The following is an 11,505-nucleotide window of genomic DNA, read 5'->3' on the forward strand; positions in this document are numbered from 1 at the left end:
AACTCCCTTTTTTTTTCTTTTTTTTTATATTCAATTCAAAACAGCACACATAAATACATGAATACAAAATACAAATATACAAAATAAAATAAAGACAACAAAAGACAAAACATACACTATGCAGCTCTTAGGGACCCATTTGGTCCGTCCTAGAGCTTAATAAATACTATATATCGAATAAACAATTTCGCCAAAAAAAGGTTGACCAGTAAACATAAAAATTATTTCAATCGATTTATACACCTGCTACTTACACTTTGATTCGGAAGATGGACAGTGGCATTTCAAACACATAATACGCCTCAGACATACTTAAATATATTATGGATACGAAAATACACATACGAAAATTTCCGGCACACACGAATTCATTTGAAATTCCTAAACAGTGGTTACCAAACCTTTTTGGATTCATGGCATCCTTTGCTGGTGCGTCTGTAATCTAGTAGCATGTGATAGCACTGTGGAATCGTGTGGGCATCATGATGGACTCATATCGGGGGTGATCCAGGTTTGAGCGATACCAGTGGCACACACAGGCTCAGGAAACTAGGAGCTGAGACCAATTGAGCTCCCCCCCCCCCCCAATAAATTTTGTGAGGGGGCTGAGCCCCTCTAATAATTTCTGAAGAAACAATGTAATGCACCCTCCCTCATCTGCGTACGCGCTCAAGTGCATACGGGACGACCAACAACTTTCAGCCCTCCCAATGTTTTTTTCACGCGGCGCCTCTGGTGGCACAGTGGTGGTTGACTGGAGTGAGTTTCTTTTTCGGTTTTCCAACTTTGAAGTATGAATGCTAACCAGTCTTTCGTTTGAAAAGTTTTCCCACAGAGAGCAGGCAGGCTTTCAATGTGGTATTCGTATAACAGGAAACTTCAGGCATCTGCCAGTTTTACTTCTAATATTTATTTGTATAAATATATACCAAGCTAAAAAGAAGACAATCCATTCACAGCAAGGTAAGTGTAGAAATTGTACTGTATTTACATAAAAGAAATGTAAATTATAACTAAATAATTAAATATATAATATGAATATAAATAAAATAAAATTAAACTGGATAAAATGCAATACACAGATATATATAAAATACAAAAAATGAAAACAAACACAAACAAATACAAAATAAGTAAAATGAATGTCTATAAAAAATCACCGGATCAAAGAAAAAAAAATATGGAAAATAGATGGCAAAACTTCTCGAACACAAACCACGCATAATTGTGACATTATAGATACGTTATGGTAACGCGTAATAAAAGAAAGAACTTTCCGGCATGCACCAATTTGTCAGAAATGCTATAAGAGAAATGTCTTGAAAGTACTTGCATGATTGAATAGTAGTAGTGTATATGTGATATGTGCTTACGATAAGAGTGTAACATGATGAAAGTGATTGGATGGAAGCATGAAGATTTTTCTGCACTTTCATATCTTGGATCACCGTTGGAGAGAAAGAAAATATATATTTTTCTTTTCCTATATTATGTGGTTATAGTGTCGGACTCGTGATGCGAGGATCCGGGTTCGAACCCCACAGTGGTGGTCGGCTGAAGTTGGTTTTCTGTGGTTCCCAACTTCAAGGCGCAAATGCGAGCCGATCTCCCCGTTAAAAAGTCTCGCCACAGAGAGCAACAGTCCTACAACGGTAAATCATTCAACCATAACACTTCACTCACAGTTAGAAAAACTGGGGGCAGATGACAGCACTACACATAACAGGCATTACACAGAAACAAACTTTACGTTAGGTTGCACTACACGTACACGCACATTCCCGCATGTACCGATTCGTTGGGGGTTCCACTGGGGGTGGGGTGTGGTGTAGCAGTAGTAGGTAGGGCCTCCAAAAAATGGCTCGGGGATCCATGATGTTCTTAGGTCGGCCACCTCGTTGGGCAATTTGCCTGTTGTGGCGTCGTATTTGTATTTGTATTTGTATTTGTATATATATATATATATATATATATTTTTTTTTACATTTTGATCTAAATTTTTTTCCAATCACTTTTTTGGCAATTTCCCAATTGTGTTTTTGGTGTTTGTATTTGTGTAAGTACACGAAACATAAAATATAATTTAATTTTTTTTAATTAATTGAAAAATTAAAATAAATTAATCAATTGAAAAGTAATTAATTTGGAAAATAACATCAACTGCAAACAGAAAATAAATTTAATTTGATATTTGCCGCTGTGGTGGTCGAGTGGTTATAGTGCCGGACTCGTGACGCGAGGATCCGGGTTCGAACCCCACAGTGGTGGTCGGCTGAAGTTGGTTTTCTGTGGTTCCCAACTTCAAGGCGCAAATGCGAGCCGATCTCCCCGTTAAAAAGTCTCGCCACAGAGAGCAACAGTCCTACAACGATAAATCATTCAACCATAACACTTCACTCATAGTTTGTAAAACTGGGGGCAGATGACAGCACTACACATAACAAGCATTACACAGAAACAAAACTTTACGTCAGGTAGCACTACACGTACACGCACATCCCCGCATGTACCGATTCGTTGGGGGGGGGGTTCCGCGGGGGGGGGGGGTGCATGTGTGGGTAGCAGTAGTAGGTAGGGGCTCGGGATCCATGATGTTCTTAACTCAGCCACCTCGTTGGGCAATTTGCCTGTTGTGGCGTTGTATTTGTATTTAAAATTGAAAAATTTCAAGTTCTTTCGACTAATGCATAATTTTAAGTTTGTGCCTAAAGCAGGAACAAAAAATGGCGCCTTTCTGAATTTTGCTCTCCCACTGACCAAAACCTGGCTACGCCACTTAACTTATTTGAAAAATAAACCAAGAGTGCTTTTTTTTTATTCAAATATATGTATGACTAAAAACTTGTTTTTTGAATCACAATTGCACTCGTGAAAAACGCACTATCAACCGCAAAGCCAGTGCCAGGTGAGCGCGATTATCGCTGTACGCAAATATTCACGGAACGCACAAGCAGTTGTCACACAGACTGGCATTGTTTTTTCTTCCAGGAACCGTTACGTACTAGACCTCAATTATGCTAACCTATTTAGAGATGTGTAGACTACAATATATCTACAGGATGGATGCCATCGACCGCCCAATTCACTCGATTCTTTGTGATAAACTAATATGAAAAAGTGTTTTCTCTCTTTTTTTAGGATCAGAAGAATATCGCGGGAGTTATAACATTTTGAATTTTTGTGATGTGTCAATTTTGTAATGGTCAGTTACGCATCAAATACCCAAAGAAAGCAAATTCCTTTCCCAGCAGAGGGTTGCAGATGTTTGAAATTAACTGAAATATTAAAGGCCGTTAGAAGCGTTCGGCGTTCTTTTACGATTGGCGCTTTTTCTGTCCATTTAGTGTGATATTATAACTTTGTTATTACGTGTTAGCTTCGCTCACTATATTGGTAAATATATCACTAGATTTGTAAAGGGTGATCTATTCGGAATAAGATCTATTCGAAATGTTGTTCATAAAGTTGTTGAAAAGTTGTTCAACCAAATTAACACTTTTTCGCCAAAATGTAGTAATTTGCTCTCTTTCACTGTTAACACATTCGCATCGGGCTATTTTTCCTAAAACTTTCATATAGGCTATATCGGGGTATTTTAGTGATATAAAGATATTTAAAACATGTGTATTAAAACTGCGATAACTATTTTTGTAATTAATATACAGGGTGTTTCAAAAAGAATCATCCGATTTTAAAAAATCATAACTATTGAGCTTTTAATTCGTTTTGATCGAATAATGTATGGGTAGAGAGAGAAATCTCGAGTTTCAAACAGTTGCCAACGGGTAGCACTAACGCTCTTCCTTCGGCCGCCACTTCAGTGTTTGTCATGATAGCGACTGCACAACAGAAATCGTTTTGTGTTCTAAGCTTCGCGTAACAGTCCGTAACAAATGTTCATCGTGATTTTCGTCGACAATACCTTGGTGTTGAATTTCCTGGACACGGGTTGTCTGTGTAAAAGAAAATTCCCTGCAAGTCCCCGCATGTCAGACGAAAATGTAGAGCGCATCCGACAGAGTTTCGCACGTAGTCAGTGCCGTCTTAACGTATGGGTCCACCCGGGCACGGCCCGGGGGCTTCAAGAGAAGAGAGGCCTCACAAAAATGAGATCCGGTTGAAATTTCCTAGGATTTACCAGGTTGGACCTCCGAAAAACCACTTGGTCCGGGCACCCATGATACTCTTAAGACGGCCCTGTACGTAGTCCACAGAAATCTATTCGAAGTAGATGCAGACATGCTCGCAAAAGTTTGGGACGAATTTGACTACCGTATAGACATTAGGGTGATGGGTCAAAAAAAAATAAAATTCACATTTTTTAAGGGGCACAGCGATAAAAAGGTGCTAAATGGTCTCACAGTAACACATGTGATTTTTTTTCACATTCTGATTAGTGTAACTTCCTCCGGATTGATATTGATTTTTTGATTTTTTGATTTTTTCAATATTTTTGAATTTTTTTTGCAAGGTAGGTTTCACTTAGGGTTTCGACCAATTACGTTACTTTCTACAAACATAGACAATTTGTCACGTTGGAGTTGTGAGGGGTGGATGGGTGGGTAGAGTGGGGGATAGTCTAGGAAGACCCTACGCCTGCTCATGCGACGCCCATGTTTCCCAGTATAACTCCGGCTGAAATAAGGCGAGATTGTGTTGCGCTCGCTTGTGCCATTTTCATCATGGATCATACTCGTTCAAAGTGGAAATGTCTGTTATTTCGTGATTCAAGTGACATTTAATTGCAATATATTACCAACCTACTAAGATGTTATGAAGTTCTATGAGTGGAACCGTCATAAGATAAAACGTGATAATGAAACTACTAAAGAGCCCACGTATAAAGAACCAGAAGATATTGTCGGGGCAAAAATTGAAGAAATATGGTCAAGAGCTTCCATTCCTTCTGTCCAACATAAGCGAGTGAAAGCGATGTTATAAAGGCCTATCATGTATGAAATATAAAAATCTTTTGAAATCACACCCTAAAATACCGAAGAAGCAATTAGAAGAGTTCCGCCGTAAATTATTGATTGATATTTATTTCATCCTGCAAGTGTAAGAACATCGAAGAGTGCATTTGCCCCAAATACAAAATGTACCCGTTAGAGAGAGAGAGAAAAGCTTCTAATCGACCAACGAGCGGTCAAAGTTCTACAAATAACTGCTTTATACTTCGACAGACGGAAGGATAAAACTTTAATTATATATCAGAAAAGAACAGAAAAATGTATACAGAGCATTCTTGAGGAGCATATATTCTACTGATAATGAAACCATCGTCGAAGCACCGGCTTCTGGCACATCTGAATGCATAGAACATGCAATTTTCGACTTCTTCTTGGAATCAGAAATATCTATGGAGTCTTTAGTGGCAGTTGGGTGCGTCGGGGAACTAATGTGAACGTTGGTAAACATGGAGGTGTCATACGCGTCTGCTTGAAAAAAGGTTAGATAAGCCGTTGCAGGGTGGATTATCTGTCTACTGCATATGAACGAATTACCCTTCCGACACTTGTTTCTACATATTGACGGCAGCACATCGGGACCCACAATATTTTCAGGGAGAATCGGCAAAGATATAGAAATATGTGAAAAAAAAACCGGTGTTTCGTTTCAAGTTATTTCAACAGAGTTATCAAAGTTTTCTATTCAAGGTATTAGCACAGACGAAACATATTTGTACAGAATAGTCTCAGCAGTTTCAAAAGGCCTAATGATTTAGCAAACAAATCGCCAGGGGCCGCGGTAGCCCAAGTCGATAAGGTACTCGCCTAAAGTACCAAAGGATGTTTAGAGGTGTTGCGAGTTTGATACCCGGTTCGTCCTTGTCAGAATACTTTCCTGACACAGGGGTACAACAAAAAAACGGCGACATGACCGCAGCAAAAAGTTGTTACCACTGGGAGTCCTCCATCGAGGGGTTAGCGCACCAACCTCTCGATGGGTATAAAAAACAAGCCTGCCATTCGGAATGTATTTTCGTGGACTATATGTTTGTTTTCAGTAGCTAACTAGTTCTCACCAGAGACAGAGAATCGAGTCACATAAGTTCGCAACACTATGGAGTAACAATAATAACTAATTTAATTGCTTAAAAACAGCTTAGAAACAATCATTAAGATGGTCGAACGGAGGCCCCGTAAAGTACGTGCGTGTCTCTCAAGTAGAGAACCCAAAACAACTTATATTGAGGAGCGCGCTGTAAGAGAGAGAAGAAAAGACCGACCCTCCCCGGAGAGGTCGATCCCCCCCACTCTCTCCCAAAGCGCCTCCCTACGGCGAATCACAAATACATGGATGCTTATACGCACGGGCTTTAACACGGAATCTGCAATAAATTGTAGGTGCAGACCATGGTGCGACAAAAATGATCAAAATGGTCAACAATTCGCCAGGCAAAATGTCTCATGCCCTATAGCTAACTCGTGCCAATCGAATTCTACATTTGTACGTTTTGATGGAATCTCCTTCTGAAAATTTAGTAATTCTAGCAACGTATGTCGTCAAGTTTTACGCCCCAACTTGGTTAGCTATGAAAACTCACCCTTCCTGTAAAGATGGAACGCAGCACCTATATTCAAGCTCATCGCTGCAACTAGGTATTTGCCCGCAGAACTGAAAGGCAAAATATATCCCGTAATTCTCAAAGAAACACATACTTCGCACACCCTGAAAATTGAAAATTGATTGATCGCAATGCTGACCGACTCTGAATCGCACATCTATGAACTAGAAGCCCGCCGCATTCAGAAAAATAGACTCCGACTGTTTCAACTTCCTATTGTAAAATTTGATATATCATCTTGCATCGATCTCATTGACTGGCAGAAGTAGAATATATCTGATCCACTGTCATAGTCTTTTTTACCACGGCGGTGATCCCATCGGTTAGAAATTCTTCGGAATATGAACTGGGTCGCCGTTTCAGTTAGTAAGTATGTCTCGAAACACTTCGCCGAAATTCAGTAGTAAGAAGGATTTTTGCGCTATTTGAAATATGATGATAATAATGTAAATGCCACATTGTAAACTTTTTCTTGTAATAAATAAATGTTACTCATGCGATTTGTATTTGTTCTATAGACACACATTTTTTTTAAAACTTTTTTTTTAAAACCTTACTTTGACAAATCATCAAAAAAGGGGTTTTTTTTTTCAAAATGTTTTCTTTAAAGTCAATCCGGAGGCAGAAGATGATAACCCATTCTTGAAAAATTTATATGTGAGCTAAAAACATCATTTGGCACCCTTTTCGTGCTGTGCCAGATTGAAATTAAAAAAAAAATTTTACATAGAACGGTGACCCACCCTAATAGACATATGCCGTGCATCCCAAGGTGGACATATTGAGCACCTTTAATTTGGTTTGTAAAAAAACTTTATGATTAGCCATGTAATATAAAATTAATCTTAAGTGTCTATGTGTGTTCAATATTTTTCGTAATATACGCATTTCAAACCGGGTGATTCTTTTTGAAACATCCTGTATTTTATTAAAATTTTCGCTCATATATAATGTAAATATATACACTAACAAAGTCAAGAACGTACCACTGTAAATATATAATCCCGTTAACTAAGAATTTATCAGGAAAGCGCACACATGTCGCAAAACCGTTCGCCAAAATGTGTGCTTGCGCCGAATGCCAAAGTATCTAGTAGCGGCTCTGTCCAACAATGTCTGATGATGAGCATAGGCAGTGCTTGCGACTCGAGAAAGGTTGAAGACTTCTGGTTTGTGGATAATGTGCATCAGTGGAATTTTAAAAACCACACAAAGAGAAAATTCAGTGTTTCCCAAAAGTGTGCGTCGCAGCTCCTTAGGGGCATAACCTACCTTTGTCAGAGGAGGCATCGCGGCGAGCTGGAGCTATTGATTTGTGTGCCTATTTATACTTTGAAGTGGTTCTTTTATATGGGAAAATATCTATCAAACTATTCGGGGAGCAGCAGATGAACCATGAGTTGGGCAATGGATCCACCGGTGACAAATGTTTGAGAACCACTGGGTTAACTCAGCGTCGTTTTAACGCATGAGTCCATCCAGGCATGGCCCGGGGGCCTCAAGAGTAGAGGGGACTCACAAAATTGGGATCTGGTCAGGGACGGTCTTAGGGCAGTGCCAGTGCCGTCTTAAGGCATGGGCCCACCCGGGCACGGCACGGGGGCCTCACAAAATGGGATCTGGTTGAGATTTTTGAAAATTTGCCTGGTAGGGCCTCAGAAAAATCAGTTGGCCCGGGGCTCATGATGATCTTCATGATGATCTTAAGACGGACCTGGTCAGTGAGACCGGTGCAATTGCACCGGGCGCCAAATGAGAAGGGGCACCGAAACGCGTTAAATATACAAATACAGGCCACAACAGGCAAAGTGCCCAACGAGGTGACTGAGAAAAAGATGCCCATAAAAATATGGATGTCATATATTTCAAAAATACAGCAACCCAATTAAAAATGCAATTAACAAAAATTATAAACAATATATACACATGATAAAATATTATACAATGCCCATAAAGAATACTTAGGGTTGTCTTATTCTAAGTATGGATAGCTTCTCGATTTACCCCAACATGTTTATCGTATTTCTTTTTGAACAATTGTGTTACAATTTACTACCTCCGGGGGTAAGCTATTCCATTTATTAACAACCCTATTAGAGAAAAATTCCCTGCGACACCATAGCCTTGCATTGTCCCTCACCAATCGATACTGGTGTCCCCTTGTAAAAGCAGTTGATTGGCGGTGTACTAAAAGTTCATTTAACCATGAACTTTTAGTACACCGCCAATCGACTGCTTTTACAAGGGGACAACGACGCTATCCATCCCATTGAAAATTTTGAACACTTCGATCATATCTCCTCGACACCTGCGTTCATCCAATGTAAACATTCAAAAAATGAAGTCTCTCTTTATAACTCAAGCCCCGTGTGCCAATAAGGACACACGTAGCTCTTCTCTGCACCCCTTCAACCAAGTCTATGTCCCTCTGTAGGTATGGCCTCCAAAACCTTACAGCATACTCCAGTCCAGGACGAACTAAGCCTCGAAAAAGCGGAAGAATGACTTTAGAAGAACGTGAAGAGACTTTTTTGAAAATGAGACCAAACATTCTATTCGCTTTTTTGACCACCGCTGAACAATGTTCAGAAAACCTAAGCCGCTCGTCAATGAGAATTCCCAAATCGGTGACCCTAGTTGCATCCGGGATAGTGACACCATTCAACTCGTTAGAGAACCGTGGGTTGTTCGAACCAAAATGAGCGACCCTGCACTTATCAACGCTAAACATCATGCTCCATTCATTTGCCCATGCTGCAATCCTGTTTAAGTAGGTCCGGAGCAACTCCCTATCGTTTTGATTCCCGATTACCCCCCATTAGCTTCACATCATCTGGGAATTTGCTAGTAATCCCATCGATACCGAGTTTATCGATAAAAACTGAAAAAAGTATGGGGCCAAGGACACTTCCTTGAGGAACTCCACTTGTGACGTCTGCCCAACCAGAGAATTCCCGTTCACCATAACTCGTTGCGACCTATCTCTTAACCACGATTCTATCCAATTCAGCAAGTTGCCCCCAATTCTAATCTCGTGTAAACGCTTCAAGAGTTTACCATGTTGGACCCGATCGAATGCCTTCTGGAAATCAAGGTAAACAACATCCAAATTTTTGCTCTTACCCAAAGCCTTCCACAATGATAATTTCCACAATTTTCGAGAGGGAGCTCATCAAACTCACTGGACGATAATTGGACACAGCTTCTTTACTACCCTTCTTAAATATCGGAACAACATTAGCAAGCTTCCAATCCCTTGGGACGATACCCTCAGCAACATTACTCCTGTATATCTGGACCCAACAATTCATTAGCACATTCCCTGAGGACCCTGGGATAGATATCATCTGGTCCTGGTGCTTTGCTTGCACATACATTTCTTAGAAGATTTAGGACCTCCACGTCTTCTACTTGAATATCGTCGAGGGTTTTATTACCCCATGCAACACCCGTATATCGAATATCATTATCTCCATTAAAAACCGACGCGAAAAAGTCATTGAAAGCATTACACATGCCTACATTGCTCTCTAACGTAGAGCCTCCTATCGAGAGGGGGTCAACCGTCCCCTTACATCCATTATTGACATATCGAAAAAATGATTTTTGGTCAGAGCCAATGTTATCTGCCAGCCTAGATTCAACTTCCTTTTTACTATCCCTTAACGCTTTCTTCAACAGTCTTATTTTATCAGTAAACAATGATAGGTCACCTCGTCCACTTTTATACTCTCTGAATGCTCTTTTCTTTTCAAGATAAAGGTTCCGCACGCTATCCGTGAATCATAGAGGGTGCGATGTACACACACGCTTTTTTCGAACAAAGGGTATGACGTCCTTTGTTCGAAAAAAGCGTGTTTGTACATCGCGTGTAGTAAATATACATTACTAGAATAATTATCTTTAAGATACGTATTTATAAAAAAAACTAAAATATACATGAAAAATGACCGAGATGAGAATATTTTTTCAAAAAAAAAAAAAAAAAAAAAAGGTTTGAGTGTATATAATATTACGGTTATTTTTCGAAGAGGAAAATAATCAGGGGGCAGTGCACCTATATACGTACAGTACATAGCGGTTTTGGTCAGATAGAAATACACACTCTATCGAGCTCTTTTCGTTTACCCCTGCAGGAGATTTTGGGGGGGAGGAGAAGCAATTTCTTTCTCTGTTGTTGTGCAGTAAAAAATAAAAATGATAGAGGAATCGCCCTCGCGGTCACCCAATTTTTCTACTAACGAAAGGAAAAGTGTTTTCCTGTGTTGTGGGGAGTATTAAAGGAATTGAAGGTGTCTTCTGATGTGGGAAATATTTTGAGCCAGAAAGCCTTTCATGCCTCTTTTTTCCCGACTTGTATTACTTTTATTAAAAACGCAGAATCGAATCTCAATACAGTAAAGCAACGTATGTGTGTGTGTGTGGAAAATTTTAACAAACCGTACATATACAAAAATGAACATCTTTTCGGAGTTTCATGGATCTTGTTCCAGATACCCGGTGAGTAACGGTAAAGGCTCCTATGATACTTCTAGACAGTGTCTCTGTCTAGCAGACCCTGGCAAGTTGTGGCCCCAACGAGATTCTAAAAAGACATCTACATCTTTTTTCAAGAAACTAATGAGGAACGTATGTCGGAAATTCAATTTGATTTTTTTTTCAACCGACTTTCAAAAAGGGCCGAAAAAACCTCAATATAAATTCGATCGAAATGAAAATCTGGTGATCCTATGAAAATTTTCGATTTTAATTTTTTTTTGTATTAGTTTTCTATAAGAGAGTTGTAAGAATTTTAATCATCTTAAAGAAAGTCATTTTGAAGGTAAGTCATTTCCTCGACGTTAATCTTGCCCAAGGCCGTAGCGTGCTTTCTCGGGGCAGTCTTTTCTTGGAGTGTCCTTGAAATGGTTATGCTCAGAAAAAGGAGGAGTCACAAG

This window comes from Pholcus phalangioides, unplaced genomic scaffold (genome assembly GCF_987345545.1).
Source record: "Pholcus phalangioides strain wild (caught in Gottingen) unplaced genomic scaffold, Ppha-v1.0 ptg000029l_1, whole genome shotgun sequence".
Classification (NCBI taxonomy): domain Eukaryota; kingdom Metazoa; phylum Arthropoda; class Arachnida; order Araneae; family Pholcidae; genus Pholcus; species Pholcus phalangioides.